Source organism: Peromyscus leucopus, chromosome 12 (assembly GCF_004664715.2).
Source record: "Peromyscus leucopus breed LL Stock chromosome 12, UCI_PerLeu_2.1, whole genome shotgun sequence".
NCBI lineage: Eukaryota > Metazoa > Chordata > Mammalia > Rodentia > Cricetidae > Peromyscus > Peromyscus leucopus.
Genome location: NC_051073.1, coordinates 72,334,596 through 72,361,709, shown reverse-complemented (window position 1 = coordinate 72,361,709; position 27,114 = coordinate 72,334,596). Strand labels below are relative to the sequence as shown.

The 27,114-nt window shown below is 48.0% G+C and overlaps 1 protein-coding gene across 5 annotated transcripts in view; it reads left to right on the top strand.

Annotated features, from left to right (window-relative positions):
- The window catches only part of St6gal1 (ST6 beta-galactoside alpha-2,6-sialyltransferase 1), a 130,927-nt gene that overhangs the window by 33,940 nt on the left and 69,873 nt on the right, over nucleotides 1-27,114 (top strand). The window contains exon 3 of one of the 5 annotated variants that reach the window (XM_037209817.1): nucleotides 21,051-21,218. The exons of 3 other annotated variants lie outside the window; for them this stretch is intronic. The gene's annotated coding sequence lies outside the window, so the exon portion shown is untranslated. Of the gene's footprint in view, nucleotides 1-12,721; nucleotides 12,744-21,050; nucleotides 21,219-27,114 lie in introns of those variants that run through there. One more of the 5 variants, XM_037209818.1, reaches the window with a different exon arrangement.

Sequence of the window (27,114 nt, the reverse complement as noted above, 5' to 3'; positions counted from 1 at the left end):
CAACCATCTGTCATGAGATCTGATGCCCTCTTCTGGTCTGCCAGCAGACATGTAGACAGAACACTGTATACATAATAAATAAAAGAAGTCGTAAAACAAATATTTGTCTTAAAAATTACATTGAATCTCTTCCTACAATTCACTTGGAAGATTGCCTTATATATTCTACCATCAAGGCTTTGTTCTCTAGGTTTTGTAAATATGTCCTCCAATTCTGTGCTGTGCATGGAACTGGAGCTACAAACAAATAACGTAATAATTATAGTTGAGTGGCGTAAGTACGATGTGCATTCTGGTAAGAGGAGAACAGCAGTCCTAAAGTGGGAAGTGCCTGGGGGAGTAGGGATGGTTTTACCGGACCCGGCGAGATGGCTGTGTGTAGTCGGGTAGACACTGGCTTGAGCAGAGGCTTGTCGCTCAGAGCTAAGGGCCGTCTGATCTGCTTGGAGCACTAACTAGGGTGTGGAGTAGACGGAGGTGGTCTGTAATCCCAGCTCCTGATTACTGGCTGCGCACTCCTGTTTTTAAATCCCTTTTTGCCTTGAAATAATTACAGAATCCACAGAAAGCTGCACAGGGAGGCGGGGGGTGGGGGGGTGGGCTGAGAGAGGGGTGAGACCCAGCTGTGGTTTCTCCAGTGCCTCCATCTTGCATAATGACAGGGCGCTGGGAAGGGCGGGCCCTGAAACCACCGTGCCGACCGGGCAGTGCTTTGCTCTTCTGTCCGTAGACCAGGGCAGCTGCCTCTGCGATTGGGATTCAGAAGTGTTCCATAGCCAGAGACCTCCCTGGTTGCTCTGCCTTCGTCATCGCCCTGGCTCCTCCCCGTTCTCCACCTGGATCGCTGTCTCACACAACATGCAGTCTTTTGAGATGCATCTTGGGTGCCCCTCAAGCCCAGCAAGGCTGTTAACTCTAGGGCTAGTTTCTTTTTTTTTTCTTTTTCATCGCTGAGTACTATTCCACGGTATGGATGTCAGCGATCCTGACCTGTGTCTTAGTCGCTTCTCCGTAGCTGTGATGAAACCACCGTGACCGGAAGCGAGTCAAGGAAGAAAGTCTGTTTGGGTTTATGATTCCAGAGGGTCAGAGTTCATCATGGTGGGGGTGGCATGGCAGCAAATGACAGGCATGCTAGCTGGAACGGGAAACAGAGAGCTCACGTGTCAACTGCGCAAAAAAACCCAAGAGTCAACTCTCAACCTTCCCTTAACGACATACCTGACGTCAGCCGAGCCACACCTCCCCAGACGGCAGCACCACCCGGGACCAAGTGTTCAAACACCTCAGCCCGTGGGGAACTCCTTTCTCATTCACTACAGCCTTTCTCCTGCTGAAGGACATTTTGGTTACTCTCAGGCTTGGGGCTGATGTCATCAGCTTTTGTATAAACATAAAGTTTCTTTTCTTTTTTTCTCCCCCTCTCCCCCTGGGACCAGTGCCCAGGACTAGAAACAGTGGTTTCTATGGCATACGTGTTGTTTAATTTTGAAAGAGAATGCCAGAATGTTTTGTAGAGTGATGGCCCACTCTGCCTCCCCCAACCCCATCTCCCTGCCCCCGTCGGGGGATGCTAGCTTGCTTTCTTCAGCCGCTCTGGTAACTGCAGTGGTAGCTCCTGTGCCCGATGGCTTGTTTTCCTGGCTGAGAGCGACGGGCCCCTCTCAGGCCTCCCGTCTGAATGTAGACCTGTCTGCAGTTGCAGCCTAGCATGCCTGCCTTCCGATGGGCAAACGGACGGATCCAGTGCTGGCTTCCATCCCTCACCATTTCCAGAGCTGCCCTGGACGTGTTCCCTCTTATTTATCCTTTGACCAGTTCATTGTTCTGGGTGGCTAACGAAGGAGATATTTCATAGAGCTGTGTATTTTTCCAGGAGGACTGGTTTTTTTTTTTTTTCCTCTTTTGCTTCACAGTTGTGCAAACAACTTACAAGTGCTTTTTTTTTTTTTTTTTTTTTTTTGCTGTGGTCCCAGCCTGCCCCTCCCTGGCCCCGGTGTACCAACGTCTGGACCTCTGGAACTGGCCCGGGAGGACTGTTTTCTCAGTGTGTTTTGGTGTGACCGTGCCAAGCGCAGCTGCCCCTCTTCAGGGCCACCTCAGACCCAGTGCCTTCTGCTCTTGCTCCGTCTAGGCAGAGAGGCAGCTTCTGGACACTGCAGAGGGAACAAGGGCAATTAACAGCGGCAACGTGCTGTGGCCACCAAATGTTCTCCAGTTAGTTCATTTGTCTTCCACACAAATCTAAGAGGGTCCCAGTTTAAATACTGGAACGCAGAGAAGCAGGCATGCAGAAAGGTTGTTGCAGCTAGCTAATAGCCGTTGCAACCCCAACCATGCTGCAGCTGCAGCTGCCTCTGCCCTACTACTGAATACTATCTGAGTCTGTGGGGAGACCCTGCTGTGGTGACTACACTGCTGTGTGTCTGAATGGTCGCAGCTCTCCCCTTAGGAACCCAGAAGAGAATTTGCTGCCAGTTTTTCCTGGAGCAGGAGCAGTTTGGGATATTGCGATGAAAATAGGGTTGATGGGAGTGGATGCATTTCCCGGGAGATCGGGAACTTCCCTGGAGAGCTGATGGGATCCGCTCGGCTGCGCAGGTATGAGTGGTCCTTAGGTTCCAAACCTGGGGGGTGCAGCGCTGTTTCTGAGCCGGCTGTGTGCTCAGGGCCCACTCATACACACCCTGGGGAGAGGCTGAAGGTGGGTGGTGCAGATCCCTGACCTGGGGGATAGCGTGTGACCTCACTGATGCTAAGATTCTCACCTACTGGCCCTGGGCAGAGGTAACCTTGAGTCGAATGCTCTCCCCTTCTTCCGACTTCTGCCCATCAGGAATGGCGGAAGAGAGTGTGAGCAGTTTATTCTGAGGGTCTGGGCTCCAGTAGCTTGTCCTCTAAGGAAGGCAGGATTAATGGCTGCTTTATGAGCAGAGAGGAGATTGGGGTGGTGGGGTGCATGGCGGGGGGCATGGGGAGTGTTAGCTCTGGCTGCCTCTCCTTCAGGTGCCCCCTGCATGAACACATCCGGCAGGGCTGATGGATGAAAACCACCGAAGGTATGCCTCACCCTGTCCCTCTGGGGAAGCATCCCATCTGCTCATTTAGTGGAGCATCTTGGTTCTGTGTGAACACATGAGCCCGAGTCCTCACATTGTCTGAAGAGAGAGACATAAATATTAACACTAGCAAATGTGAAGTCACAGAATCTGTGAGAAACTCCCATACTGTGTAAGTGAATGGTTTGAGAGACAGGACACTTCCTCAGGAAGTGATTCTGACCTGAGGCTTTCAGCCTTAGCTTTGGGCAACAGGCAGAGTCCTTGTGTGATGTTCAAGAAGGAATTGGTGCTTTGTGCTGGGTGATGACTGTAGCCTGGCCCAATGCTTGGCCATCCAGGACCTTCCCCCTAAACCTGCTCTACAGGTTACCCATGTCCAGCCTTTTACCTGCTGATGTACCCATGGGTATGAGGGGATACTCCGAGACTGTGCCTTAAGGGGTAGTCTCTTTTTCTGTTGTGGAGTGTGCTTATGACTCTGTTCAATGAATCTAGAGGGCCACCATGATGGCGTGAATATATATAGTTTTGAAACAGCTTTACTGAGGTGCACTCAATAGTCCATGAAAATGAGCCAGGGTAGATGATTCAGAGATGGCCCTGTGGGTAAAAACTTTCCTACCAAGCCTGATGACCCGAGTTCCATCCCAGAACTCATGTGGTAGAAGGAGAGAGCGGACGGCTTGCCCTTTGACCTCCACAAATGCTGTATAAATGTACCCACACATATTTTCTCAAAATAACTACATAATAAATATGTGTGAGAGAGAGGAGAGAGAGAGAAACTCAGTGATTTTTTTTTTTTTTAAGTAAATTACTGAGTTGTGCAAACCTTCTACAATCCATTATGGGTTGGGTCATCTTTCCAAGCAATAGATGAGAGAAAATTTTGTTTTGCCTAAGATTGTTCTGTGTTTCCAGGAGGAGGACCTCATTGATTAATCAATTCAATTGTTGTTTACTGAGAGCCTGCTGACGTCCGCAGTTGGGCTAGGTACAAAAGTGAGGAAAGAAATAAACAGGTGCTGGTGGCTGCTTTCCTGTGGCTCACCAGCTTCTCACTGCAGACAAGTTTAACCTTGAGCTGACCTTCCGGCTCTCTGGTGTGGGGCCAGTGTTTGTTTCCGTGACTCTCAGGTGTAGAGCAAGCAGAGACCTTGCTTTTGCAGCACGGGGTGGTGTGCTCAGGTACTGGCCCAGCAGCAGGATCAAGCTGCTCCCACACCGGTAAATAGCTGTAGGCTTCCACAGGCCTGGGTGCACGGTCTTTGGAGGAAGGAGATGAGGTGAGCTGATTAGGGTGCTCAGATTGGGCAGGTGGAGTTGAGATGAAGGCAAAGATCTGAACGAGGGAGGACATGGCTGGAGCAAATGAAGGGCCAGTGGCCAGTGAGGGGGGCCTAGAGTTTAAGGGTCTGTGGGTTCCAAAGATGGTGCTGTGTGGTGGCTGAGGGGCAAGGTGTGTACTTCGTCAGCTAGACTGAGAGATTTCGATGGAGTAGATTAAACACAGGGATTGTTCCAAGTGTTCGAGGCACTTTTGATCATTGTTGTTATAGACTTGAGGGAGACTTCATCTTGTACAGGCGAGGCATCTGAAGCAGAGGCTGATTAGGTGACTGTGGTGAGGGTCCTGGAGGTAGACAATGGATCCCAAATCTGTGCAAGGGGAGCGGTACAAAAGGAGTGGATTGTGGGAGCCCGTTTTCAGGTTCCTCGTGGCTTTACCCAGCAGGTCCACATAGAGAGGATGATTAGACCCCGGGCCTGAGGGCAGGTGTCTGAGATGGTCTGCACTTGGCTGTGCTGGGGGAGGAGGTCTTTTGCTCCACCCCTTGGCATCTCTATACATACCCTGGGGCGGAGACAGTCAGGGCCTGTTGGAATAGGTTCCAGGCCCTCTCAATGCTATCCTGTATTTTCTGTTTATCTCCACAATCTAAATCCTTCTATCTAGTATTTCCTGCTGCTCGCACTCAAGAAAACTCTGGGGAACTGTGGGGTTGGTAGGTAAACGCCCCGCAGTGGATGGGAGTGAAACCGTGCTGGGTGAACATAGCTAATCACTCCTCCGTCCTTGTATTCTCCTCAGCTCTGCTTCTGCCCTGGCCATCTGTTGCTGCTCCGGAACCTTGAACTCTGCCTGTCCACAGACACACCAGCAGCTTCTCCACATCACACTTCTCTCTCCCCAGCAAGATTTCCTCTTTACCCACTTCTCAACTTGTCTCTCTCCTGTGTCTCTTTCCCTCTACCTATGCCACGCGTGTGTGTTTGTGTGTGTGTACACTGTCCCATTGATCATCAATGCAGGACAGAGAAGTTTCCACGAGAGTGTCCAGCTGTCCCACACCACAGAAGTGATGAGGGAGGCCAGACCCTCAGGGTTGTGATCAGGTCCAGATAAGCTTCTGCTACCTATAGGTGCCAATCTGAGCTTGCACAACTGAGTGAGTTTCTCCTTAAATCTAAATTCTACATGTTTCCCCTGTTCTGACCCTGGAGAGGTAGCTGGGAGGGTGCTGATGACCATGACAAAGTCTTGGTCTGCTAAGCACTGATGCCTCAGAGCTGACCCCCAGATCAGATCTGACTTCTTTCAAGACCCTAGGAAGCATGGCCAGCTGTTTTGTACCCTGTTCACCTCCCCACAGTTCCTATCTTCGGAACTGAAGATTGACAGTTGGGGTCTGCTCTGTATCCGAAGGAGAGAAGTCCATTTATGGGTTGCCCACTGTTTCCATGCATCCCTTCAAGGTGATGTACGATGTTCTACATCCCATTTTTAAAGGAACATTGAGACCGTGGCACCATCCTGTTTTCCTGCTGAGGAGACAGAGGTTGAGAGCAAAGGAAGGGCTGGGTTCGGTTTGTGTGGACCATGCTGTGGAGGCAAAGCTGGGGTTTTCTTCCTGTGCACCCCATCCCCCTTCAGTTGTTGGTACTCAGTGCCTTACTGCCTTAGTGCAGAGACCATAGGAACAAAGGGCACGCAAGTCCTGTTGCCCCTCACTCCAGGGTGCTCTCCATACCAGCTCCCAAATCATGGCACAGGGACTTCTTATTCGTTGCGAATACTCGGCCTTAGCTTAGGCTTGTTTCTTGCTAGTTCTTATAACTTAACCTGTTTCTCTTCATCTACATTTTGCCTTGGGGCTTTTTACCTACTTCCCTCCCTCTCTCCCTCTCTCCCTCCCTCCCTCCCTCCCTCCTTTCCTTCCTTCCTTCCTTCCTTCCTTCCTTCCTTCCTTCCTTCCTTCCTTCCTTCCTTCCTTCCTTCCTTCCCCTACTTTTCTGCTTCTCTTTCTCTGACTGGCTGGTGATTGCCTGCTTTCTAGCCCCGGGCATGTCTTTTTCTCTCATTCTCTTCTCTCTCTTCCCTCTCTGTCCTATTTATTTTCTCGGCCCACCATCTCTGCCTATCCCTCTCCTGCTTAGCTATTGGCCATTCATCTTTTCATTAGACCAATCAGGTGGCTTAGGCAGGCAAGGTGAAACAGCAACACATCTTTACATAATTAAACAAATGCAGTATACACAAGCATAACACATCTTTGCCTAAACAAATGCAGCATAAACAAATGTAACACACCTTTACACAGTTATATTCTGCAACATAAACAAATGTAACACACCTTTACAGAGTTAAAGTAATATTCTACAACATAAACAAATGTAATACATCTTTACGTAGTTAAAATAATATTCCACAACACTCTCCCATGTCTCCTGTCTCAGGCAACTGTGCTGCTGTAGTTTGCTATTGCTGAGAGGAAATCCATGGCTCTGTTCACCACAGGGGCCAGTAAGTCACAGGGCTGTAGCCCCTTGCTTCTGGCCTCTACAGCATTCCCCAAGCATGCCTGTGATAGCGCCCCTCCCCCTGAGCTCTAGCCATTTCCTTTAGCCTCCCCCCAGAGAGCTCTAAGTTCCTCTTGCTAGAGGTGAGTTCCTCTGGCCACCCCGCCCTGAGTCCCAGTGAGAATTTGGACACAGGGTTTTCACTTGTCTCTTCAGATGCTTTGCCAGAGTTTGCGGAAAAAGGCCTGTATTATTAATGCCCTCCCCGGGAACAGCTGCGCCTGCCAGGCTGTCATGTGAGACCCGGCGCTCTCCGGGACCCACTGGGTCAGGGGGAAACTTGATCCTGTAGAGGTGGAGAGCAGCGGGGGAGGCAGAAAGCATTTGGAAGAATTCTTCTGTCTCCCATAGAGACGGAGCAGCGCTGTGCCTCTGGGCTGACTCCACCTGCTCCCTGTGGGGCTCTTTGAAGCCTCAGCAAGATAAAAACAAAGATATTAGCAATTAGTTTAGCAACAGAGAGGCTTGGCTGCATACAGCACCCCCACTTTGAAGGAAATTAGCTTTAGTGCTCAGAACTAAGCTATGGGGCGTGTGTGTGTGTGTGTGTGTGTGTGTGTGTGTGTGTGTGTGTGTGTATGTGTGTGTATGTATTCTTTCAAAGATGAGAAGACAGTTTTTGTTGTTGTTTTGGGTTTTTTGAGACAGGGTTTTCTGTGTAGCTCTGGCTGTCCTGGAATTGGCTTGTAAACCAGGCTGGCTTCACACTCACAGAAATCTGCCTGCTTCTGCTTCCTGAGTTCCAGGATTAAAGGCGCGTGCCACCGTTGCCTGGCAAGAAGATAGTTTCTTATTCAAGCTTGTGCAGGTAGTAAAGGACAGCCGTAGAATGCAAACCCAGGTGTGACGACGTATTGGGGTTCCTTTCGGGGACTTTGGTGCCTCGAGATACAGCATAGTGTTTCTCAGGTTGTCCCTGAGTTTTGGGGCGTGTCCCTGAGCCCTGGTGGCCTGGGAAGAGAGACAAAGAGCCAATGACCTCTTCCCTCAAGTCCATCTTTGGGATCTAAGATGAAGCTAAGGCTTACACAGGTGTCAGGAAGTGTGTATACCAAGCAATCCTGGCCAAGGTGTGAGCTCCGCCTACTGTTAACTCCGCCCCCGCCTCTGGTGGAAGGCCTCCTGGCAAGCTCACCCTTTCTACAGCAGACACGTTCCTCCTCTGGTTGTCCTCAGAAACACAACCTTTCCTTCTTCCAGTGTGAGATTCTTGGGGGGAATTCCAGATTCCTGGGGTCCATTGTGTCTGTAGTCTGGCAGCCCAAGTGATGACTCCAAAGTGTCCTCAAATGCCCTCCTCCCTCTTAGGGCGGTTACAGTCTCCTTGGTGTCTCACCTCTGGCCCTGTGACTAAGCCTGGCGTTCCCATGTGGACTTGACTGAGTTCAACACCAGCTGCTCAGGGTGACTGGTGCTGACAGGCTGGGAGTGGGAGACGATGGGCCACACCTTGCCTGCCGTCTGCTGGAATGCTTCGGCTCTTCACAGTGTAGAGAGAGCAGTGGATCTCAACCTTCCTGATGCTGAGACCCTTTAATACAATTCCTCACATTGTGGTGGCTCCCCCAAACATAAAATTGTTTTCATTGCTACTTCATGACTATACTTTTGCTACTGTTATGAGTTATAATGTAATTTTTTTTTTCTTTTTTCGAGACAGAAGGTTGCTAAAGGGGTCTAGACCCACAGGTTGAGAACCACAGATTTAGAGGCCAATGTCATGATGTTCTCTGCTCGGAGTGGAGCCATTCCTTCCTGCAGCAGATGCCTCCTGGTTCTGATCACAGAGCTGCTGCTTTTTTTTTTTTTTTTTGGCTTTTCAAGATAGGGTTTCTTCATGTAGCTTTGTGTCTTTCCTGGAACTCACTTGGTAGCCCAGGCTGGCCTCGAACTCACAGAGATCCGCCTGGCTCTGCCTCCCGAGTGCTGGGATTAAAGGCATGCGCCACCACCGCTCAGCTTTTTATCTATCTATCTATCTATCTATCTATCTATCTATCTATCTATTCATTCATTTATTTTTATTATTTATTTGATCACGGAGCTTCTTATTCTTTCAGCTTCCCCAGCCCTGAACACAACAGGCCCATTTCATGACTCAGTTTGACCTTGTCACCCTCAGCCGGACTTTACCTTGCTCTGTCTGGTCAACTCCTATTCATGCTTCAAAATGGGATGAGCCTTCCCTTTTCTGACCTCCTCTGACAATGCTGACAGCACCCCAGCCTGTAGTTCTTAATGCTTCTCACCCATCAGGCCGTGTTCTTCCCTGAAGGCCTAAGCGGCAGAGGGTGGATCCTATTCCTTCCTGAATCACCTGGACTTGGGACACATCTGTGTGGGAAAAGAATGAGGACTGATTAATAAGTTGCATACTAACGGGCGGATCAAAATCCTGGGCTCAGTTGTTGAGAGACAAGAGACGTGGTGGGTTTGGTTGATCTGAAGGCCAAGCACAGTACCAAAGGCCTCCTTCCCACTCCTAACCCCAGGTCGTCCCCCCCCCCCCATTAAGGGTCACATAGTGGGGGTGGCTGTGGAGAGAGTGAAGCCCAGGGTCCTCAGGTAAAACTCTCTCTCAGACTCCGGCCAGTCTGTCTTCCAGGAGAGCAGCCCCAGGAGGCGGGGCTGAGTACAGACTTAGAGGAAGAATGGGAGTACTGAATATTCCCCACGGGAGTTGAGGGGAAGCCCTGCAGGGTGGGGTAAAATCGGGGGGACTGGAGGAAGTCCCAGGCAAGTGTCCCTTCCTCTCTGAGGTGCTTCGGGGCACCTCGCTGGCGGGTGCCCCTCCCTGAGAGCGGCTCCTGAGGAAGCAACATGAACCGTGTCCAAGTCTGGCCTCCGAGCCAGAAGTGCTCATGGAGGCCATTCTGCCCCACTGGCGTCCTGCCCGTCCGCATCCTCCTACTTCTGAGGCTCATGGGAAGTCGCCGGTGGCCATGCTTCGTATTCTGCGGATGGCCAGATCTGAGTTTAAGGCCTCGTCTCGGACACCCTAATGGCTAAGTGTGCAGCTCCGAGAATAGCAAAGGAGTCTCGTTTGTTAAGATCCTCAGGCTCAGGGCTGCTGCTGATTCCGATGAGTGTCTTGACGAGCTGGGCATTGTGCAGGGTGTGGCACATGACCATTGCCTTCTTGATGCCTCCATGTCCCCTGTGAGACAGTGCTGGTGACACTGAAATCGTAGACGCACACTTAAACTTCAGCAGAGTTAGCTGCCTAAAGTAACACGGGTCAATAACGGTGCTCTGCTGTGGACCCGGTGTGTTTCTCCTTCACTGCTGTGCCACCGCTTGCCAGTGGTCTGGTCCTGAGACTCCCTGGGTCTCTTGTTGAAAATGAGCCCAGACGGGAAGACGGGCACCCCTGTAATAAGTTTTAGAAACACTGTATGGTAACTTCTTGCCTGTTATAAGGGGTGGCTCGTGGTGGCTCACTCGTCAGCTAGTGTGTGTGTTATGATTGAAAAGACACTTTACTGTGAAAGGATATTCATCTTTTAAAAACTTCATTCGTCCTAGGACTTGATCTTAAAGTGGCTATAGTTTCCGGATCAGTGAGTAGCCATTCTCCAAGTCTAGATCTGTAACTATTTGTGACTAGAATGAGCTGCCTTCTGTTGTCTCTATCACTTGGGATCAGGCTACCATGATCTGGGGGTGATGCTCAGGAAGCTAATTCTGCAGCCCACATTCTGTGAATGCAGGCCGGAGTTGACCTTTCCCCCAGGAAGTGCTCCCTGTGTGACTGAAATACTGAGAGGGATGAGCAGTGTGATAAATGAGGACTAAGGGCGGCGGCGTCTCTCCGAGAGAAAGAGGAGAGTGTCAATCAAAACAAAATGCACCTGACCGTGGATTCCAGCAGCTGGGCAGCACCAGGACCAGAGAAGGCCAGTGAGGTTTCATGGCCGATCAGGAGTGAGGCAGACAAGCCCATCCGAAAGGTCTCCCTGCTGCCTGCTGTTTGACAATCTTACCGGGACCCGGAAATTTCCCAAGTTGAACTTCTAATGGATGGCCCCGATCTGCTTTTCTCTGGCCCCTCATATTCCCCTGAAAGCGGAACCACCCTTATCGCTGTCCGCGGGAACCCCGATCTTGTTTGCAGTCACCTGCTTTCAAAGCGCATCTCACATGCATCCACATCTGACCAACTCCACTGCAGACAGCCTAGTCTAAGCCATGAGTGCTGTTATGTGTCTTCCTGTCCTTGTCCCCACACAGTGACTTCCTTGAGTGGTTCTGGTGGCATTAAGTCCAAGTGGGCTCTGCCTGTGCTCACAGTCTTATTATGACCGTGGGATGCACTCGGTATTCTGCTCCGTGTCCACACCATTGATCCGGCACCTCCTGACTCCTCCTCTGTGTTCTCCATCACCTTCCATCCCTCCTACCAGACACACCCCCTCAGGGCATTACACACACACCCTTCCTCTGTTTCAGGACTCTGCCTGCATTAGATAGCTCTTTCCCACTGAAGCGCCTCTGACGGTTACATTATGTTTTTTTGTGTCTCCTGCTGCTGGACTAGAATGTTGTCAGGGCGGTGGCTGTCATCTTGTTTATTCTGTGTTCTGCTCTTTTTTATTTAGCACTAAGAATTGTGCCGGGCACATAGTAAGTAGTTAATATGTATAAAGTTTGTGTTGTGTGCGTGTGATATGGGTGTGGTGTGGTGTGTATACGTGTGTGTTTGTATGTGTTTAAAAATGAGTAAATGTAGAACATAACATTTCTGTATAGGTTTCTGTAATTGGTTATTTTTTACTTTTTTGGCTCTTTGTTCTTTGGGGAGCCCATCACCCAGCTCCCAAATAAATCATACATTGAGGCTTATTCTTAGTTATAAATGCCCAGCCTTAGCTTGGCTTATTTCTTGCCAGCTTTTCTTAACTTGAATTAACCCATCTACCTTTTGCCTCTGGGCTTTTTCCTTTTCTTATTTCTGTAATCTTACTTTCACTCTTACTCTGTGGCTGGCTGTGTGGCTGAGTGGCTGTGTGACTGTGTGACTGTGTGACTGGCCCCTTCTTTTCTCGATGCTTCTTGATCTTGCTCTTTCTTCCTCCTCCCAGATTTCTCCTCCTATTTATTCTCTCTGCCTGCCAGCCCCGCCTATCTTTTCTCCTGCCCAGCTATTGGCTGTTCAGTTCTTTATTAGACCAATCAGGTCTTTTAGACAAAGTAACACAGCTTCACAGAGTTAAAGAAATGCAACACAAAAGGATGTAACACATCTTTGCATCATTAAACAAATGTCCCACAGCACAAACAAATGTAACACATCTTAAAATAATATTCTACAACAGGTTTTCAGTTTGGACACTTTTTCAGAGGACTCTGTGGACAATGCCAGGGGTCTGGCTGCACGCATATAGGAATTTTCATGCAAGAGGTAGATCGAAGTAAGCACTCCTGGGCCAACAAGTTGCTGCTCACTGTCAGTGCAGTGGTGGGCGGGGAGAAGGGAAATGTGGAGGGAGTCTGTGATAGTCAACAAGGCCCAACTCAAGTAAGACCTGGAGGGGGTGGTCTCTAGATTTTGCCGTTAGACAAGCAATTTCAGTGGAATTCTGTGAGTTAATTTCAACTATTTTCAGGGAATGGGGAAGTGTGAACAATTCAGAACACTCTGCCACAGAAAAGGCATGCCCCCCTCCCCCCAGCTGTGCGGAAGTCATTGGGGGAGGAGCATTCAGTGAACAGATAACACGTGACTGACTTCTGAAACATCATCCATTTATGCCTGAAAATTTGCTCCACGTTGAACAGTTACTACTCAGTTCAAGGCCCCATCACCGTGCTCGGCACACAGTAAGTCCACAAGAAAAGGTGTCGCATCCATTAAACACTGTAGAACTTAGAAGCAGGCCGCTGATGAGCACCAACAAAATATGTCTCATGGGAGGGCTGGCTCTGGGTGCCTTCTTGCCTTAGCAACACATCCCTTGGTGCCTTGTGCGTCCGTATGTGGTTTTATTAGCTTCCTTTTTTTTTTCTTAACTGCGTCGTGGTTATGATTTGGACAGATAAATCTCCAGGCAGCTCTCTTGCATGACTAGAATAATGTTTTATCTGAATCCTTCACAAATGTGAGAGAACGTGACAGTCAGTCTAGAGAAACCAAGGGAATGAGAGTTTCCCAAACATGGCGGGGTGACCTCGGCACTCACATCAGAGGTTGGCACCAAACCAGCTGCCTCTTGCAGCAAGCTGAGACACCCCTCTGAAAGGTAGATTTACACGATTTCAGGTAATTTGTTTGTGGTTTGATGAAGAGAATAGTGGGAGGAAAGGACTGAAAAAAAAATTAAACCATAACTTGCAAACCACATTAAAATCTCAGCCCCCGCCCCTTTAAATAAGCAGTGTGCTGAGAATGCAGCTCTAGTTCCCCAATGGTAGCCAATGATATGATTTTGGCAGACGTCCTGGGAGAAAGCAGAACTATTCAACTTCTATTTTAATCTCATCGTCTTTGAGGAGGGACACATTATCAGACTGCACAAGAAAGAGTGAAAGAGAGGAAAAATCAAAACCAAACCACAGAGTGATTATGCATCTTGTGTCTCCAGACCTGGGCTAGGCACACGCACAACTTACAATCATCCTTACAGAGGATATTGTATCAATGTCTGAAGCAGCCTACTCAAGTCCATGGCTGACAGTAGAGAGAGTGCAGGACATACAATGGGGATAGAAAATTGAAGAACAAATCTAAGAGACATAGGTGCTTCAAGCCCACTGATTCCCCAGCAGCTAGCACAATGCCTCGTTCTTAGGAGACTCGAGAACTGTTTATTAATAGAAGGGATGATCAGACCCTGGAGAAAACTCCTGGGCTTTTATTATTTATTCATTTCTTTTTGCTGAAGTATATTGGCAGTACTCTGGATCTTACAGAGAAGGGAAGAATAAGGGGAGAGGAAAATATATTTTCAAAAGAGAAAATTATAAACCTACAATATCAAGCAAGTGGTTAAGATGGCCTATGTCTAACGCATAGCATGTGGTAGCATTCAATACTGATCACTTTGAGGGTTAAGGGGGTTACTGTTATTAAGTGAATGTATGCCCACGGACTCTCTTCACACTTGGACATGAGACAGAGAGGCTAAGGTTGGGAAGAGCTAGAGCTTTTCTCTAGTTAAAATAGTTTAGAGGTCGGGGGTGGTGGCACAAACCTTTAACCCCAGCACTCAGCAGCTAGAGGCCTGAAGATCTCTTTAGGTTTGAGGCCACCCTGATCTACATAGTGAGTTCCGGGGCAGCTATGGGTTTGCAGAGAGACCCTGTCTCAAAAAGCAAGCAAAGAAACAAAATCCAAAGCCAAACAACAACCCCCCTGCACCTCTGGTTTAGCTCTTCTTTGTGTGTCAACACGGAGACATTTGCATGAAGTCCCGGAGCCTGTTCTTCGCAGATAATGCCAGCTATCCCAAACCACTTTTTTGCTTCTTTTTGTTTCCCTGAGACTTTCTCTGTGTAGCCCTAGCTGGCCTGGAACTCACTCTGTAGACCAGCCTGGCCTCGAACTCTGAGATTCACCTGCCTCTGCCTCCTGAGTGCTGGTATTAAAGGCATGGCTCAGCGGTTAAGAGCACTGGCTGCTCTTCCAGAGGTCTTGAGTTCAATTCTCAGCAACCACATGGAGGCTCACAACTGTCTATAATGAGATCTGATGCTCTCTCCTGGCGTGCAGACATTCATGCAGGTAGACCACTGTATACATAATAAATAAATCTTTGAGGAAAAAAAAGGTCATGAGTCACCACCATCCATACGAAAACCTAGGGAAACTTTGTGTTTGGTGATGGTGCTGACTTGGAATTTTTTTCAGTGTTAGGAATTGTAGGTTGACATGCTAGGGCAAGCATTTTACCACTGAGCTAACCTTGACTTCATTACGTAGCCCAGACTGGGCTGGAACCCAAGATCTTCCTGCCTCAGCCTCTTGAGTGCTACAATTGCAGGTGTGTGTAATAACTCATGGCGCAATTTTATAGACATGATGGAAAATGTGATTTGGGAGATGATGTTTAAATGTAGTGCAGGAATACTGCATGTCAGTGACCTTAAAGGGTGCGCATGGAGATGCAGCATTTCCTCAACTTTACCAGTGACTTAGATGAATGTATAGGGGGCTTCTTGATCACATTCCAGGTGATGGGAAGCCAGAGGACTTAGCAAACACTATGCATGCCAGGGTCTATGTTCTCTGTATACTTAGGCTGGATGTGCTGAGGTGGATGTGAGGGTCTGTCTGTAGGCTCTGTATTAGTTGCTTTTCTGTTGCTGTGGTAAAACATGCTGACCAAGGGAACTTAGACTTACAGCCCCAAAGGTGTAAAGGTCCATCACGGCAACAAGTGGCAGGGGTGACAACAGGAACAGGAATTGAGAGCTCACATTTTGAACAGCCAGAATGAAGCAGAATGAACACACTGGAAATGACGTGGAGCCTGTAAACCACCTCTAGGGATATACTTCCTCCAAGAAGGCCACAGACCTAAGCCTCTTCCAACATAACCACTACCTGGGGACTAGGTGTTCAAATGCCTGAGACTGGGGGGCAGAGGGGAGGGTGGCATTTCTCATGCAAACCACCACAGGCTCCAGCTACCAATAGAAAGACAAGGGGGGCCATTTGGCTGAAGAGCGGGACTTGGAAGGAAAGTCAGTGAGTTTGAGATACTGAACCGAGAGTCATTCAAATGAACCCAGTGGAAACTGCCCAGCAACTTAGCAGTTGGCAGTGAGGGTGCTTTACCATCCTTTCCATACTTGGCCACACCTGGAAACTGTGTTTGGGTCCTGAAAGACAGGTGCAGACAGACGGGACTAGGCCAGAGGGGAACGAGGAGTTCAGAAGTTATGTTATCTTTTTTTTTTTTTTAAGATTTATTTTTTATATATATACACGAGCGCTCTATTTGCATGTATGCCCACACACCAGAAGAAGGCATCTGATCTCACTACAGATGGTTGGGAGCCACCATGTGGTTGCTGGGAATTGAACTCGGGACCTCTGGAAGAACAGCCAGTGCTCTTAACCGCTGAGCCATCTCTCCAGAAGCTATGTTATCTTAAGGAACAGTTCGGAGGCTGAGATTGTTTAACTTGAACAAGCAAAGGTTCTGGGGAGATTGCAGTGTCTTAAGAAAGATTTGTTTCTGTCTAGAGAGGAGAATTGGAACCAACAGTGGGAGCCAGAGGCTGCAGGGAGGAGTTCGGACGTGTGCCAGTAAAATGTGTTCCGTACCTAGGCACGTGCTGTCGTGGTTTGGAGACTGTCATTGTTACAGGCGTCAAGCTGGAGGAAGCTGCCCATTTCCTTTTTCTTTGTGCAATCGAGTGGAACTGTGTTTGCTGGTCGAAGGGTGGCCAGCCTGTCTTCTACAGCCTTTTCTAACCACACGGTAATAATGGTTGGTTTTAAAAAATAGTAAGCGGCGCTGGTTGCCGTGTGAGGAAAGGTCAGAGACACGACAAAACCCTGTATCAGAGCTTTATTAGGAGAAGGTAGGGGACAGAAAAGAGTAGCCAGGCCTGGGAAGAGGCACGTGCAGAAAGAGAGAGAGTGGATGGGTGTGTGGGGAAGGAAGAGCGAAGGAGAGGGGAGGAGTCTGTGTCCGGCTTTTTAAGGATTCCCCTGCACATGCCCAGGTGGGCTTAGAGAGCTATACCACACATGCACCGATTGCATGCATTTGCACAATCACAGGGCTCACTGATGACATAAGATGTAAGACCCCTTGCTTAGCTACTGAACTGCGCATGTGCGGTCATATAGCTGGAGTGGCAGAATCCTGACAATAATGCCCAGTCTCAGAGTGTCCGTGGGCTCAGTTGCCACGTGCAATCCAGGAAAGGACTGCTGGCGGGCAGGAAGTGGGGAGGGGGGAGGGGTGTGTGTGTGACATAGTGCAGAAGGTGTGATCTTTGGATGTAGAACTACGGATCAAAATCTACACGCATTTGACTTGCTTTCAGCATGATCTCGCCTGCTGTGTTTTCAGCTTGGAGAACTGGCCAATTTGAGTATAGCAAAGTGTTCATGAAGCAGTATTTAGTATTTTTGAAAAACATCAGCTAACTACCGGGCATTTGCATTTGAGTGTCTTCTCCCAGGAAACCTCAGGGATGCTCAGCACCTTCTGCTTGTCCCTCAGCACTGTTTTAGCCAGGTCCAGGCCCAACCCCTGCTTTATCACAGGAAACCTTCCTCATCAGCCTTCCTTGTGGGAATGGCCTTTCTTCAGTGTGCCGTAGGCGCGGGTTTGAGTCTCAGCTCTGCGTTCGTTTGTTGCGTGGTCTTGAGAGAACAGAGATTCTAACCTCTATTTATAAGACTCATAGGCTTTGTTTCCACCTTGCATGATCTTTAAAATAGTTGAAAGAGACAGACCACTGAGCAGCACAGCTCTGACACATTGTTGACCAGGCCGTGGTGCGGATGGTTGATTGACATCAGACCTACCTTCCAGCATGGAGCTGGGGAGAGGTCCCTGGTGAGCACTGCTGGAGCTGATAGAGGTATCTTCCCTTTCAGACCATTGCAGCCCTTTCCCATGGGATATCTCCTTCCTGATTTCCCTTTTAGAAGAAAACTTGGACAAATCATTCTGGTGTTCCTTTGTATCTGTCAGCCGTAGATTCAGGCAACTCTGGACAGAGACTGTTTGGAAAAACATTTTGTGTCTGTATTGACCGTGTGCAGTCTAATGACTACACTGCATCAACTCTGTGTGGGGTATTATAAATCATCTGGAGATAACGTATAGTACGTTGGAAGATCTGTTTGGTGGCATGCAAGTACACCATTGTGTGAAAGGGACTGAGTAAGTTTTGGTGTCGGAGGGTGCTGGGAACTAATTCTCTAAGGATTTCCCGCAGGGATGACAGTGTGAGCCAGATTCTGGCTTTATTCTGAAGCAGCTAACTTTGATATTTGTTCCAGTGAGCACTCCACTGCTTTATTTATCCCAGCCTCTACCCTGCAAATACTCCGCTAATCTCACGGCATGGGCCTGAGTCACCTCACTAAGGCTTCTGCCCTTTGTCATTGTTAGTCACTAAGCTATGAGAGTAGTCAAGACCTTACACCAAAGCTTCCCATTTATAACAGGAGAAGCAGGTAGTGCCTGCTGCTGCCCCCTCCGGTTCCTGCCGTGATTGGACTCTTCAGCTAGGCCTGGATTTTGGGAAGCATGATTGATTTGCTAGCAGGCAACTCACTGGTGAGCATTCATCACAGGCGTGCAAAAGCCAACTCTTGGGACTAAGTCCGGGCTGAGAAGTGTGCTTGGTGCCTGAGCCTCAGAGAAGGCTCAGGAGGTTCCTACTTTCTGAAAATCCATACCCGGTCAAGTAGATGGACAGAGAGACTGGGAGAAGTGCATGGCCTGGCTTCACCTAGGGTGTGTGGGCACACAGGGCAGGGGCTCCTCATACAGGGAATGCCTCTGAATTTCCCTGTGTCCAACAAACTATAGGAAAAGACCCACTGGTTCTTTTCACACATCAGGTCAGAAGGCACTTACAGCTCTCTTTGGAGTGGTTGATACAGTCTTTCAGTTTCTCTGCCCAAGGGATCAATTCCTCCCTCTTCCAGAACTCACAGATAAATCTAATCTGTAACTTTTGAAGCATGGATCCCTCAGGCGATGATGGCCTCACCCTCTACCGAACATGGATGTCCGCTGCTCCAGACGTTCTGTGGTGGTCACTGATCATCATACTTTCTTTGTTCCCATAATGCCAGCGCTGTGTCCGGAGCTATCAAACTTGCAGACAGAAGGGCGTGCGCTTGACTCTGTGGACCATCTTTCTTAGTTACTTTTATGTTACTGTGATAAAATACCCTGACCAAAAAGTGCTTATGGGAGGATGTGTGTATATTTTTAGCTTCAAGTTCCAGAGGGGGATGCATTCTGTCATGATGGGAAGGCGTAGCAGCAGGGACAGGGTGGCTCCCCCATCATCTTGCATTGACAGTCCTGAAGCAGAGAGGGAGAGAGGGAGGGAGCGAGAGAAGGAACGAGCATGTAGGCAGTAGGACCTGGCTAGAAAACCTCGTCCAGCCAGGCTCCAGCCTCTAAGTCTCCCACAACCATCCCAGACAGCACCATCAACTGGGCGACCAAGGGTTGAAACACATGAGCCTGTGGGGACATTTCACGGAGAAACCACAACACCGTCCTGTGATAGAAGCTGGACTGGGCTTCCTCTCGGTTCCTTCTCAAAGGGGCCAGGGCTGCCGTCCTCTGGGCTGCCAGTGTTTTGGTGATTTGAGAGGCTCTGGGTTGCCATTCTACCATTTCCCATTTCCTTCCCCTCCACCCAACTTCCTATATGGCCACACTCCTCCTGAGGATGGGAATCCAGTGAGGCAAACCAAATCATCCAAGTCTGGGAATCTTAAGAATGGGGCAGCATTGTGGGAGTCCGGCAAGTATGATGTTGAGCTTCCTACCTCCCCTCCCCCCCCCAAAAAAGTCAAACTGAATCTTTCAGAGTGCCATAGCACCTGAGACTAGTTTCAGTATCTAAATATCTAAAAGTATCTTTAAAGGTTCCTAACATAGGCCATGACCACAAGTTAAAAGTAAACTGCTAGCAATTTGATGGGGAGGGGCACTCTTTTTTGGGGGGGGGCATTTTTTTGTTTTTTGTTTTTTTTTTTGGTTTCTTGAGACAGGGTTTCTCTGTGTTGTTTTGGTGCCTGTCCTGGATCTCGCTCTGTACACCAGGCTGGCCTTGAACTCACAGAGATCCCCCGGTTCTGTTTCCCGAGTGCTGGGATTAAAGCCATATGTCACTGCCAGCCGGCTGAGGGGGCACTCTTTAGGGGACTACAAAGGCAGAGTGGTTATGACCCCCACCCCTAAGACACTCAGAAGCTAATGTCATGGCTCCCATGACCATCTGTTTCTCCCCGACTGCAGCCCATCTTCTTGGGGACTTTCTGGGGTGACAGTGTGCGTCCTCATGGAGAGGACAGCATTCCTGAGTTCTGAGAGCTGGACCTCACTGTGAGCTGGGTCTCTGACTCGATCGGATGCCTCACTGTCCAGCTGGGGCAGAGGCTGCCTTCAGAGGCATTTGCTCTTCCTTAGGGAAGACTCCAAGGAACAGTTCACCAAGGAATCTATGGTTCAAACGCCTTGGGGTTTCTGTGGTCACTGTTTGACTGGGCTTTGGTCGGAACATATCTTTTGTGGGTCTCTCTTGTGAGCAGCCAAGCTGACTCTATTACTAAGTGGCCATAATAACCCAATGGGACTGAGGTTTAAAGAAAAAATCCCCCCCCTCCTTTAACTTTCTCTCCACTTTTAAATCTTGCTGTTACCAGTACTTTTTTCAGTCTAAATACAGTCATTTTTCTGCTTTCTCAAGCATATCAGCGGAATTGAAGGGAAGGTCTTCAACAGCAGCAGCAGCAGCAGCAACAACAACAGACGCCATCCCATGGGTATCACAGAGTGGGGATGGTCTCTGCATCTTAGACAGCGCAGCTGTGTGTGTGTGTGTGTGTGTGTGTGTGTGTGTGTGTTTGTGTGTGCGTCTGCGTGTGTGCGCGTCTGTGTGTGTGTGTGTGTGTGTGTTATTGTTTTAGAAAACAAAGGGTGTCCAATGAAACAACTACCTTAAAGGCCTCCTCTCCACCTCGTCACATGCTGAGGAGAGAGGGCTAGGATTGCGAATGCCAAGTGACTCCTCTGCCCCTTTCTCGAGTGTGGCCTTTGCGAGAAGCCCTCACTGTCTGTGAGCTTCAGTGTCCTCAGAGGTGAAGGATTGGCCCGCAGGTTTCGAATACAGCGCCCAGCACAGTCCTTTGTGTAAAGGCTCCTTACGATGATGCTGATGACCCGATGATGATGGGGACAGGACGGTGGTCACTGGTGCTCTGCCCCCGTGGGTAGACAGAGGCCCGTGTCATCGGCGCACGCCTGCACCCTGAGTCCCTTCTCATCCGTGCTTGACTGTGTGGTCATAGGTGGCTGTCCTCACCCCTCACTCACCACTGACTCTTGACTCTGGAAGCCTGGTGGGGCTGCCCCTCCCCCTTCCTCCTCCTCTACTTATTTTTAGATTTTTTTTCCTTTTATTTTGAAACAGGGTTTTGCTATGCAGCCCCGACTGGCCTTGAAACTAGCCCGCCACCCCCGCCGCCGTGAGGAGCGTGAGTGGCTGGTGGGGTTCCAGGTGTCGCCACACCTGGCAGGAACAGGATGTTTGGAGACAGGCTCGCCTACACTCACCAGTTCCTCTGTGAAAGTAGCTGAGGTTTGTACAGATGTCACTCGAGCTCTCAAGAGCTTACCGCACACATCCCTGAGTGGGCTGTGGGGTGAGCGAGGGGGGCCCGGGGCAGCACAGGCAGAGAAGCCAGAGAGCTTCCCACCGGCAGGGGGGACCCGCGGCCAGACTGGCCTCACCATCCCCTTCACTTCACTGAGCAGCCACTGTATCCCGCACACTGGCCAAACGCCATGGAGTCTGAGCTTGCTCAGACCTTTGCATCCTCCTGTTTGTCAAAGTGTGTGGCCTGGAGTGTCCCGTCCCCCGTCCCCCCTCTCCCCCTGTCGCTCCTTTGATAGTGCCCTGCTCTCCTCAAGCCTCTGGGCTGGCCACTCCATCACAAGCACTGCCGACCAGTGCTGCCATTGTGTCGTGAGGTTGTTTCTCCTGAAGCTCCTTCAGGCCGGCCTCCTCAGGAGGTCTCGTAGCGTGATAATCTTGTTTTACCTCTAGGAAGACCCCTAATGAAATAGCAGCAGGTTTCTCCCTAGGAGGGAGGGAGTGGAGTCTCTGCCACCTATCCTGGTCTGCCTGTGAATCTGTCCCACAAGGTGGAGCCATACTCCCTTAGGGGAGGAAATGCTTGTTGAAGCTGGGCTGGGAACCCCTTGCCTGGATGACCACTTGCTGGGAAGGGCACTTGGCAGCTCTGAGAGGAGCTTAATTACATCCAAGCTGTAGTTTCCATATCTGAGACATGGGTGCAGACACACTGCCCTGGGGGTGCAGAGTTGAGAGAGCATGCAGACAAAGCACAGAGCATGGGGCCTCCATCCGCGGCCTGCCCTTTCTTACCTTACAAAGATTCCTCGCGGTTCTCTTCTGATTCCATGGTTATCCAAGGGCGCCAGGTAACAAATTCTCACCAGGTGCCTGTCCTGAGGAGATTTCTACCAGGGTCCAGAACAGAAGCTACAAGTGGCTAGGATTCTAATCTGAGGGATAATAAATGAATCTAAGCACACTGAGTTCTTCAGTCCATTTACTTTACCCTTCTAAATATTTTCTATCTATATGGTTTCTTTTCTGTTCTCATACTTAGCTCCTCTTAGTCCCTCCTGCTCTCTGTCCCTTCTGCTGTTCTCTCAGATCTGTCTAGTTCTTTCCATCTCTGTCCTCATCTTTGTTTTTCTAAATCAGTTCCTTCCAGTGCTGTGGGGGAACCAGTATATATATGCAATAATTCTTTGGCAAAGCAGTGTGAGGGTCGCAGAGAGAGGTGATAAGGATCCACACATAAAGCAATAATTGTCAGCTTCCAATCACAACCTAAAAGGGGAGTGACTAAAGGGGAGTTCTCTGGTAGGGTCGACTAAAGGCTAAAATTAGCCTTTAGTCAATCAATTAGGGAATTCTAAAAAGTCTTGTGTAAATAAACCAGGATGAAGGTAAGGAGTTGAGGATTTAACTGTTAGTGGTTCTTTTCTCTATCTGTGAGTGAGATGAGCTAATGTTAACTGTGTGCAGTTTTGTCCTTGGAAAAAAGTATCTTTGCTGAAATACTTTTGTCTGGAGGATGGCCCTGGCCAGATATATGTTAATGAAAAATAAACACAGCTGGGGCCATTGTCCAATAACCCCAAATGTATAGGGAAAGCTGTGCCCAAGACTGAGATGCAATCGTGAGATTACATGTACACATAACATGGAAATGTACGGTAAATGGGGAGAATCATAGCTGTTATTGCACAAGAAGTTTACAAGAGACAGCCAGTTCATTCAAAAGGCAGTAATCCCATAACACCTTGCGTGATGGTTTCCTCTAACAGACCCCTTAGTTCTGACAGGTTGACCTTCTGAACACTAGTTGTCAGTGCTGTATACTCCTATGGTCTTTTGCTACCAGGGGCTCTCAATATCTTTTTTCATTTAATAAAAAAAGAAAGAAAAGAATGTATAATTCTCTCTAGGGCAGCAAGTAATGTGGATAAATTAAAAGCTTGGAGATGACTGGAAAAATTGATATGTAATGATTTTGAAATTAACAATCCATAATTAATATTGATATCTAATCAATATTTGTATCAATAATATATATTTATAATCAATAAAATATTTATAATCAACAATTAATATTTAATACTTATAATCACTAATCTGTATTTATGCTTAGTTATCAGTCAGTAATCTGTATAGATGGCAAGCTGAGAATTAGTTTAACCATCTAATAGGTATAGTTGTATATAATAAGAATATCTCGGGGGATAGGCTGGGGGGAAGGGGAGGGGGGAGAACAAGGCAATCCAAGGCTGATATGTAGAACTGAATTGTATTGTAAAATAAAATTAAATTAAATAAAAAAAAAAGAATATCTCTGTCCCAAAAAGGGAGCAGAGGAGTAATATAAAATCTATCCTTAGCTAGTATGGCATGTATGATTAAGTGTGTCTAAATATTATGGTTCTGAGTTTACCAAAAAGGGATGGTTAGTTTGGAACATTAACTCTTATCTATTAATCTCTGATTAGTAGTATGAGTTTGGTTAAACGGTATTTTAATGAAGTATTGTTAGATAAAGAGTTACCTGAATTAGTCACGAGCATCTGTGGAACCAAGGCTGTAGTTGAAGTTGACCTAATAATTTAAATTTGTAATCAAGGCAATAATAGACCATTTAGCTATGGCGAGGACAGTCTCAACATGTGTTGAGGCATACATAGCAAGCTTTACATATAGAGCAATTGTCAGAGGTACCTGAGGGGAATATCTGAAGTACATACATTTCAGGGTAATGAGCAAAATGTATACAATTAGTTATAGAACATTTGTTAAAAGGAAGTCCAGTCTCTGGGCAAGAAAGTTCCGTAAGCAAAAAGGAATGGGGGTGTAGAATTCGCTTGTGGTTGCTTCATGCTAACATGGGGTGAAGTTGTGAGTTCAGAAGGCTGGAACACAGTGGAGATACGGGAAGGGTGGGCCTTTTCATGTGTTGTACATGCAGGCGGCATTTGAATCAGAGAGGTAGCCTGGAGAGTGCAGCAGAACCCCCTGGAGTGTGGGCTGGAGGGCAGGATGCAGATCTGCAGCTAGACAGCACATCTGTGGTCCAGAGGGTGACAACCTGTGACTCTTTAAATGATTAGAATTTCTGCTGGAACAAATACTTGTTAATGGCAGAACATGAAGTCAAGGAGTTTTAAAGAGGAAACTTTTTCTCTTAGGTGTACATTTGGAATATTAAATATATAGTTTTAGCAGATGAGAGAAGGGCAGGGAGAGAGGGAATGCTCCCCCCCGCCCCCCAAAAAGATGTAGGTGGGAAAAGAAACTGTAGTAGGTAGTATTCCTCTCAAGTTCTTTCCAGCTTGTGGGCGATGGTGAACTTAGATCTTCCAAATCTTATAAGAATCTTCTTAAAGAGACAAAGACATATTAGCAACACGCTAATAGTGGTGATACTTTGTCAGAGCAAATTTATTGAACTTTTGGAGTTTCAACAAAACAGCAGGATAACAAGAGGATGAAATCTGAAACGTTTTCTTATATAGCTCAAATCTTGTTTACCTCTTAGTTAATAAGGGCAGATGTGGTAGCTCACGCCTTGGATACTAAAACTTGGAGGTCGAGGCTTCGAGTTTGAGACTCATCCACATGTAGGGCAAAATTGTGTCTCCGAATACAATAAAATAGCGGTGACAGCAGTGTCCCTGTATATGGCATCAGTGCAAGGATTATACTGTTCATAAAGTCCCAAGAGCAGTGCTCAGTGAATGCAGGCACAGGTTTCCCGCTCACCTAACACTTTCTAGAGGCTACCCCTGGACAAGCTTCTGTGAGTGGGATTGCGGTACTTGTGTTCACAGAGGGGTGTAAGTGATGGATCGTATTCAGAGCATTTGAACACCACATCCTGCATGTCAAGGGCCCTCCGCAGGGGCAACAGCGGAGGAGCACCCATCCTCAGTTTTATGTTGTTCTTTAGAAAAAGATGGTCCTCCCTTACACAGTGTTGATTTTGACGGCATTTGTTTCTGTGGACTATTTTTCAGTCCACATTGTCGGTGTGCTACCACAAATCAAAATGGGTGGCGAATCAAGATTTTTTTTTTCATCTTTTAACGAAGTCTCATTGAGGTAAGCAGAGCAAAATTTCATAGAGAGGTATTATACTTGATATGTTCGTTAGTTTAGGGAGTCTCTCTATAGGCAGCTTCCAAAGAAACTGTCAAGCTTATGGAAAATGTCATGTGTTTCGCTCAGCAACACTTATCAGAGATGTCTACCAGTGAAGGGAAAAGTTGTATTCTAAAGAAGCACAGAGAAATTACTGATGGCGCTCATATGCGATGTGAATCCCCCTTCTTCACATCTAGGATGAGCTGTGCGTCCCCAAGAGCACTCCCGGAAACCTGTAGACTGGGTTCTAGCACCTCCAAATGTAGACCACCTTGCAGGGGTAATTTTCTTCTTTGCCCCTCTCTCTTGGGAGCTGAGACACTTGGGAATGCTGTAATGTTTGGTGTAGGTTCTTGGTCATGAGTGTTTGTTGGCTACACTGATGAACTTGGTCATATCTGTTTGAGATGCTAGAAGATGGGTAGTCCTGACAAGTGGATCTGCAAAGCGAGACTAGGGCGAGGTATGTGCCATTATCCATTGACGCGATGGAAAAGTGAAAGCAGTGATTATGCCTGGAAATGCCAAGGACTTTCCCTTTGCCCAAATGACCTTGTCTTCCCCGAAGCATTGGCTAATCCCTATTCCAGCCCACTCACAAGCCTCAGCAGCTGCTTGCTCTCAGTACCCTCTCTATATAAGTGCCCCTTGCTTGGAGGAAGTTCTGGGTGTGTCTGCCTCTGTTTTATGGATCAAAGCTGACTTTGGACATATCAAAGAAGGTAAGATTATTTTCCTTCTTCAGACTTCATGCTACGCAGATCATAGACAGGCCTATTTTTTCTTGGACACAACACTAGGTAGCACAGCAGTGTGATGGTTAATCTTGATGGTCAGTTGGATTGGATGAAGAAACACCGAGGGCTTTGTGAAGTGCATGTCTGGGTGTCTGTGTTCCAGAGACAGGCCCCGAGGGCTCAGTCTGCTCAAGATCTCATCCCTTGATGGGCTTATGAATGGCATTGGCATTGTGAGGAGGTGGTGAAAGGTACAGGTAGGGCCAACTTGGAGGAAGTTCATGATCATGGCTTGGGCTGGCCCCTACCTGTACTCCCCTGTTTTCTGCTTATGGGACATGAAGCTCAGCCTGTCACACACTCCTGCCATTATGGCTTTCTGACCACATGGGGCCAAGCGATCATGTGATCATGGACCCAAAAAACATCTGGAACCTTGAGCCAAAGGAAATCCTTCTTGAGTTGTTTCTGTCATGGCAAAGAGAAAGGCAATCAACCCAGGATCTACCTCAAATTTATGTTCTGGATAGAGTGGTTGTGAGGGAATTTTCTCTGTTCCTGTGTAGCTATCTAGACACACCAGAACTATTTATTAAGAAGTCTTTCTGGATTTTTTCCCCTCCCTCTACTGAACTCCATTGGTACCATTGTAAGAAATTGAATGACCCTAGGTGTGTGGTCCTCTTCAAGAGCCTGTTCTTGTGTGAGTCTGTTATGCTGTTCTTTTCTGTTTGGGATGGTTAGTTTCATGAGAAGTCTGATGAAACCCTTCCAGTGTTTCCTTAAGATTGCCACACTTTGGGTTTTTAAATAATTTTTTCTTAGTTTAGAGTCAGCTGGTTGTTGATTCCCACAAAACAGTAGCTGGGATTTTGATTGAGAGCTTACTGAAGCTGTTGATCAGCGTGCTAAGCTTGAAAGAGAACCAATCGTTCCCCCTGTCCCCCAGTTGGTTTATGCTTTTGAGAAGGTTGAAAAGTCTCCAGATCTGCAGTTGGTAAGCTGGAGACACAAGAATGCTAAGGATG